Below are 11303 nucleotides of genomic sequence, written 5' to 3'. Positions count from 1 at the left end.
GAGGGTGTGTGGTCTACAAAGAGTCCTGAGGGCCAGATACAGAGTCCTGGAGGGCCACATCTGCCCTTTCCCCAGGCGTGGCATTTCCTGTCGTGGCAGTAATGGCCAAAGGTTTCCAATTCCCTTTGTTTAACAGCAGCAATAATAAAATATTCTTTCCCCTCCCTCCTCTCCCCACTAAAACAGACTCCTGAAACAAACAATGTCTGGAATAAAATCAGGAGTGGATATTTATGGAAAAGTACTGTGAGCTCAGTTCTAGTACAATGGTACCTTGGGACGCGGGTGGCGCTGTGGGTTAAACCACAGAGCCTAGGGCTTGCTGATCAGAAGGTCGGCGGTTCGAATCCCCGTGACGGGGTGAGCTCCCGTTGCTCGGTCTCTGCTCCTGCCAACCTAACAGTTTGAAAGCACGTCAAAGAGCAAGTAGATAAATAGGTACTGCTCTGGCGGGAAGGTAAACGGTGTTTCCGTGCGCTGCTTTGGTTTGCCAGAAGCGGCTTAGTCATGCTGGCCACATGACCCGGAAGCTGTACCGGCCAATAAAGCGAGATGAGTCCTGCAACCCCAGAGTCGGCCACGACTGGACCTAATGGTCAGGGGTCCCTTTACTTTTACTCCGTTCTAGTACAATGGTACCTCGGTTTACAAACGCTTCAGGTTACAGACTCCTCTAACCCAGAAATAGTACCTTGGGTTAAGAACTTTACTTCAGGATGAGAACAGAAATCGTGTGGTGGTGGCACGGTGGCAGTGGGAGGCCCCATTAGCTAAAGTGGTGCTTCCGGTTAAGAACAGTTTCAGGTTAAGAACGGACCTCCAGAATGAATTAAATTCTTAACCCAAGGTACCACTGTACTGAACAGTTCTAGGCCTAAACTTGGGGAAGGGCTGTAGCAAAGTGGTAGAGCATCTGCTTTGCATGCAGACAGTCCAGGTTTAATTCATGGCATCTCCAGTTAGGGCTGACGGACATCTCTGAAACTCTGAAGAGCTGCTGCCAGTCAGTGTGGGCAATACTGAACTAGATGGACCAATGGCCTATTCTGTAACAAATCCCTGGATGGAGCATGTGCTCCCTGCTCCTTAATGCTATGTCTGTTCCTTGAACTACTGTTTGGCACCAGTTGGTGAGCTTCAAAAGATGAAGACGACAACAAGAAGAATCCAGCAAGTCTGAAGTCTGCCAAACTTTCTGCTGGCTGCCCTTAGAAATACAAAATAAAAGGAAAAAATTTCCTTCCAGTAGCACCTTAAAGACCAACTAAGTTAGTTCTAGGTATGAGCTTTCGTGTGCATGCACACTTCTTCAGATACACACGAAAGCTCATACCTAGAACTAACTTAGTTGGTCTTTAAGGTGCTACTGGAAGGAAATTTTTTTCTTTTATTTTGTTTTGACTATGGCAGACCAACACGGCTACCTATCTGTAACTTAGAAATACAGTAACTTGAGAATTGAACAGTTGAAGTCTGCCATCCAGTGGCAATATTTGTAACAGCATTTGAAAATATAATTCTTGGGTTTTGCTAAGCGTATTCATTATGTTTCTAAAATACCTTTCATCCAAAGATTGCAGGAAAACATGGAAAATAGAAAACCATATAAAAATATGTGAAAACACATACGGACTTAGAGAATGTAGAGTTCTCCATACACATCCAAAGTTTTCATAAGCACTTGTTGACTCTATAGTAAGCTAACTGAAAAACATCATAATTTTCTGAAGGTGACTTCCATTGGGAAGCTGTGCTAGTCTGTTGAAGAAAAGCAAAAGTGTTTTGTGGCACCCTAAAGACTAATAAATTCGCTTACGGCATGCGATTTACTGGTCTAGACTAGAATCCACAATATAATTCAGAGGTGGGGAATTTGTGGCCCTCCAGATGTTGCTGGACCACAACTCCCATCACTCCTAGCCATTGATCATACTGGCTGCGGCTGGTGGAGGTTTGAGACCAACAACATCTGGAGGACCACAGCATCTGCATCCCTGAAGAAAAAAATGCATCTGATGACGTGAACTGTATTCCATGAAAGTTTGTGCCGTAAGTCTTTTAAGTGCCACAAGACACTTGCTTTTTCTTCTAATGGTTATATTTTAAAGTTATACTAACTTTATGTGACCCTTTCCATCAATGGCTTCTAGAGTGGCTGAAGCTACCCCTTGCTGAACTCCTGCCTTTTACACAAGATGTAGTGGTGGCCATCAAGTCTGGATGGCTTTAAAAAGAAGGAGGAGAAGGAGAAGGAGAAGGAGAAGAAGAAGAAGAATTATTTATTATTTATACCCTGCCCATCTGGCTGGGTTTCCCCAGCCACTCTGGGCGGCTTCCAACTGAATATTAAAAACAATACAGCATCAGACATTAAAAACTTCCCTAAACAGCCTTCAGTTGTCTTTTAAAAGTAAAATAGTTGTTTATTGCCTTGACATCTGCTGGGAGGGCGTTCCACAGGGCAGGCGCCCCTACCAAGAAGGCCCTCTGTCTGGTTCCCTGTAACCTCACTTCTCGCAGCGAGGGAACTGCCAGAAGGCCCTCGGGGCTGGACCTCAAAGTCCGGGCTGGATGATGGGGGTGGAGACGCTCCTTCAGGTATACAGGACCGAGGCCGTTTAGAGCTTCAAAGATACAGTATATTCATAGAGGACGAGGCTATCTGTGGCTACTAGCATATGTTCTACCTGCAGCATCAGAGACAGTATGCCTCTGCATACCAGTTGTTGGGAACCACAGGTGAGGACTGTGCTATTGCGCTCAGGTCTTTCTTCCTGCATCTGGTTGGCATCTGTTAGAATAAGATGCTGGACTAGATAGGCTTTTGGTCTGGTGAAGCGAGGCTTCTCTTACAGCCGTACAACTTCCTGCTTACAGTGCCCTTGTTAAAGGCAAAGAGTAAAGAGACAGTAACCCAAACAGGAAGTTAGCCTCCTTTCACCACTTTCATCTTCATAGCAGATGTGGTTACATGGTGGTTATAGAGACCTTCAAGTGGTTCACTGGCTTGCTGGAGCCCTGACCCCACTTCCTGCTGATCTACTTGTCCAAGATAATGTATATTTATTTATTGAATTGCATTCATATCCTGCCTTTCTCCCAAAGGGGAGTCCAGGGAGATATTGAAAAAAATTGAAAATGGATCAAAACAATCTGACAACAATTACAACTAAAACATTTAAAAGCAGTTCCAGATACAAACATTCTAAAAGTGATGGCAATTAAAAACATACTTCCATCCAATGATCTTGAGGGACAGTATTCTTTAGGCACTGAATGCCTGGGTAAACAGGAATGTGTTAAAATTCCTCCTAAAAGTTAATAATGATGAAGACAGGCACACCTCACTAGGGAGGGCAATCCGCAACTAGGGAACCATCATTGTAAAGGTCAGCACCAGGTGGACACCCCTAGATTTAGCAAATGCTCAGGTTTGATACAAGGGTCTTTTTGTGCAAGTAAGTACTACCTGGAAGACACCAACTGAAGTTAATAGGCCAAACTTAGTCATGTGATGTCCATTATTTCAGTGGGTCTACTCTGAGTATAGGATGCAGGTGGCGCTGTGGGTTAAAGCCTCAGCACCTAGGACTTGCCGATCGAAAGGTCGGCAGTTCGAATCCCTGCGGTGGGGTGCGCTCCCGCTGCTCGGTCCCAGTGCCTGCCAACCTAGCAGTTCGAAAGCACCTCCGGGTGCAAGTAGATAAATAGGGACCGCTTACCAGCGGGAAGGTAAACGGCGTTTCCGTGTGCGGCTCTGGCTCGCCAGAGCAGCGATGTCACGCTGGCCACGTGACCCGGAAGTGTCTCCGGACAGCGCTGACCCCTGGCCTCTTAAGTGAGATGGGCGCACAACCCCAGAGTCTGTCAAGACTGGCCCGTACGGGCAGGGGTACCTTTACCTTTACTTTTACTCTGAGTATTACTAACATTGAATGCAAGATTTTGTGTCCGGCTTTTCAGGTGGGCAAAGTTGAAGGGGAAGATTTGGTTTCGGAAGAGGGTTCCTCTGTGACTTTGCTGTGGAGGAGATGAAAGGGAGAGCTTTCAATTTTAGCAGACTGAACTGTAAGGCAGGGGAGGGGAGTCGCCTGGTTGAAGTGTTAGTCATCCCCACCCGCTCTTCCATTCCTCCATAATGACAATGGGTGGGTTATTGTAACTAGGTCAGCATTAGAAAAATTTTCTCCTGCAAGCTAGACATAAATATACAAAATTCCAGTGGAGAACTCTTTCTTACCCAGGCCACGATGGTCTGCGGTGGAATGAAACCCTAAAAGTTATGAGACAGGGCAGAAAGCATAAGCATGCTGTGATTAACAATTTCCTTGGAATTCGTTTGTGAATTCAAAGTGAACTTTTGATGCCATTTTGCTGTAAACATTCTGTCCCGGCTCTACATCCCTTCATTATTTTTCTTAAAGAATCATGTATACACACTGTGGCTTAAAGAATTTATATATATTATTAGTAAGGTTGGCGTGTTTTTGTTTTTTTGAAAAAAACATATATCCCTGGAAGGAGGCTGTGTACTTTTAACAGTGGTAGGAGCAAGGGAGACATTCAACTGTCATTGTCTTTCTTGAAGTAGTGGCAGGAGAAAGCCGTACCTGTTGAATTTTTCCTTATCACAAACCTGCTAACAGAGCTGCTGAATGGATATTAATAGCTGCCTTGACATGGTCATGGCCATAATGTCATAAAAATAATACCATTTGTGCATTGGTTTACCCCACATAAAGGAGAACACATTCTTTGGGTTTGTTGTGGAGCTACAACAACGAGCAAATTTTTGTTGACATCTGTCTGTCTTGAGAGACAATGGAGTGTGCCTCTGGGGGTGAAGTCAAACCACTGTGCTAGCAGCACCAAATGACCTCCCCAGGGCACAAATTGATTTTCCATTTGAGAAAGTTGTTGGCGTCCATTTGTCTTGGGAGATAATGGAGGAGTGCACCTTTGGGGGTGGAGTCTAACCATCGGAGAGTTGCAGCGCCTGCTGTGGCTGTAGAAACGGATTTGGGAGAGGCATGTTTTGTTGCTGCTGGGGCAGATGAAGGCGTCTGGTTGTGCTGCTGCAGATGCACCATGGCATTTATTTTCTCTGTATACTCCTCCCAGCAGTCATTCCTTCATGACCTGTCTGTCCTCCAGGCATTGTGGTTGTCTGCAAGGGATTCCCACATAGTGGGGTTGATACTGCCAGCCTTCATGTCTTGCTTGCAGACATTTTTGTAACGCTGAGATGGTCTGCCTGGTGTCTGAAGCCACCTCCTTGTACAACGTGTCCTTAGCCTCTATAGACTTTTGAGAAAATTTGTGGGCAAAATTACTACTGTGTCTAATTCAAATTTGGTAGGGCTATCCGATTCAAACGCCTCACTGGCCACAGCTACCTTGCCTCTTCCCCAACTTTATACAGCTATCATTCCTTCAAAAAACAAAAGCAGATGGTTGAGTGCTTATCCTTTCCGAAAGGAAAATGGGGCCACCCAAAACATAAGCTGCTGGGTTTCTACATTGAACTACAATGAGAAATAGTAACACACCCACCACTATTTTTATTTATTTGTTACCTTTTTATCTGGCCTTTCTTCCTAGCTGAAGGTGGCACACGCATGATTCCCCCCTCCCAAATTTTATCATCACAACAATCCTGTGAGGTAGTTTAGACTAGGAGGTTGTGACTAGTCATTCAGTGAGCTTCATGGGGACCTGCAGATGGGTCTCAGTAGAATGCGGGAAAGGTTTTCCAGAAGTTCTTGTGGTCCTGAGCTGTAAAAGGCTTTATAGGTCAAAACCAGCACTTTGATTGTGCCATTGAAGATATTGCCTCTTGCCTGCTGGATGGAGAGGTGTGTGTAGAATCTGATTTTTGCATGGCTGGAATGCAGCATGTGTTGCTCTCACCCTTCCCACCAGTGGGGATTGTGGCCCCTGGAAGGTTCCTGTGAAGCAGTGAGTCCCTCATACTAGAAAAGTTCCCTCACGCCTGCCTTAGGCAGAGTTTGGTAATGCCCAAAGGTGAGCAACTGTTCTTCTTCTAGTTAAATATTTCCCCATTTCGAGGCATTACTGAACTTCATTTGTTTGGTTTAACATGACCTAATGGGCCTTACTTTTTCCTTACTGAGCACAGATTCCATACATGTGCTAAGAGCTATAATGAGGTCATAGCTGTGTGCTCAAGGAAATTACATACCTGTTCCTTTAATAAATTGAATTTCCCACTTCTGTTATTGCTTGGGGGGATCAACTATCTTCCAAACACTTTCTCTTTTCCAGGTTTGTATCTCAATCAGATTTTTTAAAAATCAGTTTTGGGGGTTTTTAATTACAAGATCAAGCTATGAGAAATGATACAAATATGTAGAGGTTTTTGCTTATTATAATAAATGACAATCCAAAGATGGATCTATGAACTTTTTGTCTATTATCAGCTATACTGTTTTTATATAGCATTTTTTAAAAATTAGTCTGCTGTCCATGTTCTAACTGGGGATGGGCAACTTCAAGGCCCCTGCTTCTCTCCCATCTTACGATTCTTAAACTGGAGTTCAAATCTCTCCTGCAAGGCTATTTATTACAAATTTCCTTTGTTCACTTTTCTCAGCATTGCATCTGGTATTATTTATTTATTCCATGATAATGGACACACTTCTCCCTTAAAAACATTCTAATTCTTCTGAGTTGAATGAAACCATTTCCAGTTTATAAAGAGAAAGGACATGGTCCACAAAAATGTCAGAATATTTGTAATGGTGTGATTTTTGCTTGGCACCAAATGTTTCCCACCACCTGGTGGAGCTAGAGGAAGAAACATGTTGAGTTCATTTCCTTCCCCACTACGGTTTGATGAGCAACAAATAATTCTTCCTTCACCTGCCTGCCTTTCCATAGCAGCAGGATGCAAAACACTTGCACCTGTACATCTACCTGAGACAATATAAACCATAACAATATGGTTGTGATTTTGCACTAGTGCAACAACAGCCAGTTTCGGGAATTGCTTTCAGAAGTATTTATTGAGCATTCAACCTGATTTGTTTGCACAAAGTTTGCAGGGAGCTTAGACAACACCAGCTCTTTACAAAGAATTCATTCTGATTTGTTTACAGGGAGGTTATATGGAATTGCATCTAGCAATCATTATGTCACGCTTCCCACTGCATTTCCCCATTGCCTTCCTTATCGCAATAAGTTCTGTTTTGGAGTAGGGAAAGCACATTAGAGTTTCTTTATAAAAGCATACTTGTGGTTATATCCTGAAACAAGATTTGAAGTAAGCCCATCAGGAGGGGTGGGGGAAAAGGTCTCAGAGAAACATTTGCAAGGCAGAATAAGCAGATATGGTGATGCTAGGCCCTAGCAGCTAGGAGCCAAGCACCCTCTCTGCTCCCGTGCATTGATTCTGCTCCATGCATTATTTAGGCAACCAATCCCTTGGGACACTGCAAAAGAGAGAGAGAGAGAGAGAGAGAGAACAGTATAGTTCTGTTCCAAATCCACTTTGTGCTTTTTTCTGGACCAGCACCAGTGCCATGAGGTTAGTCATTAGTTAAAATAGTAGATTTGCTAAACAACAACAACAACTTTTATTTGTACCCCGCCCTCCCCAGCCAAGGCCGGGCTCAGGGCGGCTAACAAGCAATAATAAAAACAAGTTGAATGAATACAACTTAGAAACAAATTAAAAATTAAAACATGGAAAATGAGTGTTTAGAAAGATTTGAACAAAAATTTACATCTCAAGTTTGCATGTAAAAATGCACAAGATTAATTTACCACTCAGCTATTTTCAACTTTGTTGCCAGAGTGCCACCACTTCCAAGATTTGTGTGCGCATTAGCTGCTCCTATTTCCATATCTTATCTGCATGAATCTCCCAGCACAGAATGTTTCCATTGTTTTTATCATGTTATATCATTTCTGTTTCCAGTGCTCAAGTTGTGAGTAACATTGCTTATGTAGCCAAAATGGTACCCACACAATGGGACTCAGCTGCTAGCTGAGGCTGACGGGAGTTGTAGTTCAAAACGTCTGGAAAGTACCAGGTTGAAGAAGGCTGATCTTTCGTGATTACACTGGACAAGTTTACAAAACCCAACCCTGTGTGCCATTGTGTACTTTACTGGTTAGAAATGGGGGAAACATACTGTGTCTGCAATCCAAACCCCACATAAGTTGGGTGTAAGCCATTAGGAAATTTGCCATTAGGCTGCAACCACTTCTGGAATCACAGAATTGTAGAGTTGAAAGGAACCAGGAGCATCATCTAATTCAACCCTCCTACAATGCAGGAATATGCATACTTAGGCCGTATCAACACTACAGACTTAAACTGGCTTAACAGAGCAGGAAATACTTTGGTCAGCCACTTGATCAAACTTCCTGTGCTGACGTTGAATTGCCCATGCCCAGCTCTCCTACAGTTTTAACTCTCATTGATGTTTGAACCAGATGTACCGTATTTTTCGCCCCATAGGGCGCACTGGCCCATAGGGCGCACCTAGTTTTTTGGGGGGGAAATAAAGAAAAAAAATTATTTACCCCCCAGGTGCGGGGCTGGGGCGGGGGAAGCCCGAGCTTCCCGACCCCACCCCCCAGAACAGGCTGCTCTGCGCAAGCCATGGGAGGGCTCCTGCGGCTTGCGCAGAGGTACCCGAAGCCCAGGCGCGACTGCTCAGCGCGCCCAGGCTTTGGGGTGCAGGCAGCTCTCCGCAAGCCATGGGAGTCCGGCGGGAACTCCCGCGGGCTCCCAAGGCTTGCGTATAGCTTCCTGAAGCCTGGAGAGCGAGAGGGGTCGGTGCGCACCGACCCCTCTTGCTCTCCAGGCTTCAGTGAAAGCCTGCATTCGCCCCATAGGATGCGCACACATTTCCCCTTCATTTTGGGAGGGGAAAAAGTGCGTCCTATAGGGCGAAAAATATGGTAGATATCTGAGGCAAAATTAGCCCATCCTGCCTGGCAAAGATGCTTGCAGGCAAGGAATATATTTAGTGAAATAAAAAGATGGCTCAAGAAGAAAAAGTGTTCTGCTGCATGCCACAGAATGTGTTTGTTCAGGACCTGGGCAGATTCGTTCACTGTTCCAGGAAAGCAATTAAAGCAGGAGAGTGATGAGTAGAATGCAAATGGGGTGCTGAATGACTGTACTGGATATTTCCACACTTTTTAGTTTGTATTAGGAGGCCTGGAAGCCCTGTAACTTCAGCTTATAGCTAATGATGTGTCGGTGTGAAAAATATATAATATTCAAGGAAACCAGGAAGGATTTTTTTAATTTTTAAAAAATCCAGTCTGCATGAATACAGTATGTGTACACACGCACACACACACACAAGTGTGCACACACACACAGAAGTGTATATACACAAACAATTGTAAGCCTTGATTATCCCCATGGACTCTGTTTCTTGTATTCAGTATTTAATATCACGATCATCTATAAATGGAAATAAAAAGAAGTACCAAAGGGAAGGAGGTATGTGAGCTATTTCATAAGCATACCAATATAGTTTTTGTTTTTATTTAAAGTGGTCCCAAAAGGCCATTGCTGTCTGACTCATAAGACTCAGGGAGATAGAGCAACTCCCCTGAGAAGGAAGGTTACATTTCAGAATTTTTAGCTAAAATGAACAAACAAACGGGAACATGTATAAATGTATAAAATTATTCATGATATTGAGGCATCTAATCATAAGCCTGCATTTTTATCAAGCTTATATTTTGATCAGGGCCTGTATCTTAAAATGAGCTTAAAGATTTTCAAATGTTCATGCCAGGCAGAAGAGCAGCTGCCTAAGAACCTTGGCAATGTTTTTCCTCCTAGACAAGGGGGCCCCCTGATTTATAGCAGAAAACAATTCTCAAAGTCAAAAAGGGAATTACAGGCTGAGAGCGAGGACACTGACCCTACATATTACAGAAGATAAAAAGCAGAGATAAACATAATTAAGAGTGGGTAAATAGTAAAATAAAACCATGTGCCTCCCATTAAACTTGAGCCATATTTTCCTAAGGTTCAAAGGTCAAGAGCAATGAAAAAGCATCTAGCTGGCAGAAAGGAAGAGAGTATTTTGGGAAGTCTTTTTCTAAAGTTGTTTCTTTCTTAAACTGAGATCCTTTTAAGATTTCTTTTCCTTTTAAAAGGTTATTTATGTTATGTATTAAATATATTGGCTTAAATGTAATTATGCAAAGGAATTAGAAGCTAAGAAATGTTAAATCCTTATGCTAGATTCTTATTTCATATAGTTGGAAGAGATCACAGGGGCCATCAGCCACCAGCCCAGCCCCCCCTGCCAAGCAGGAAACATCATTAGAGCATACATATGGTTGTCAAGCTTTTGTTTAGAGACCTCCAAAGGAAGGAGATCTTTCAATGATGATCCTTGACATCTGTTTAAGATAAAAATTTAAGATTAAACCATTTGTTTTGGAGGGCAATAGGGCGAGGTGAGCTGGTAATTAAGGTTCCTTGTTGAGACACATGTAAGATATATTAGTACTTATTTGTCATTTATAGATAGAAGAATATATAGCTTTTTGTTTCCCATAAAAGGGCAGAAGGAAATGGGTGTATCTTTTGTGATTGGTTCTAGCAAACAGCCAATAGGAATTTCAACCAGGCTGATTGGACAGAGGCAGCCACAGGAGGAGCAAGGGGGCTGGATTAAAGAAATATAAGTGCTGGCCAGAATGGCAGGAGGCCAGGCCAGAGCTTGGTAACCATATACCACTGTGCCTCATATTTATTTGTCTGACAAATAAATTATTATTTTAATTTCTCTATTGCTGCGTTGAATATTTCATTCCAGCTAAGCGTTAACCACAAGCAGGGTGCTACAATATAGAGAAAATGGATAGAGATTATTCCTCTAAAACCCGTGGTCATTCAGCGAAGCTGGTTGGTGGGAGATTCGGGGCAGACCCAGAGGGTGACTGCCTGTTGCACAGAGGTGAAGCTAGGTCATTTAGGACTCTGGACTTAATGGCTTTATGCAGGGCTGGAGTTGGATGGCCAGGTGTGTATCACTTCAGCTGTGAAGCCCATGTTTTTTTTGTGTGTGTGTGAGGCGCACAATTAATGTTTCTCTCCTCCTGCCATGCTTGTACATTCCTGATATGCTGAAACAATACATTGCCAACTTTAATTTAAAAAAAAGAAATGCTGACCATGTGCAGTTTCACATTTTAAAATCTCACTTAAATCATAGCTTTAGAAGAGGATTAGACAAGTTTGTGGTGAATAAGGCTATCAATGGCTATTAACTGTGATGGTTGTGTGCTGCCAATTGCTG

The sequence above is a fragment of the Podarcis cretensis genome, assembly GCF_951804945.1.
Source record: "Podarcis cretensis genome assembly, chromosome: 10".
Classification (NCBI taxonomy): Eukaryota; Metazoa; Chordata; class Lepidosauria; order Squamata; family Lacertidae; genus Podarcis; species Podarcis cretensis.
This window is presented reverse-complemented; position numbering follows the sequence as displayed.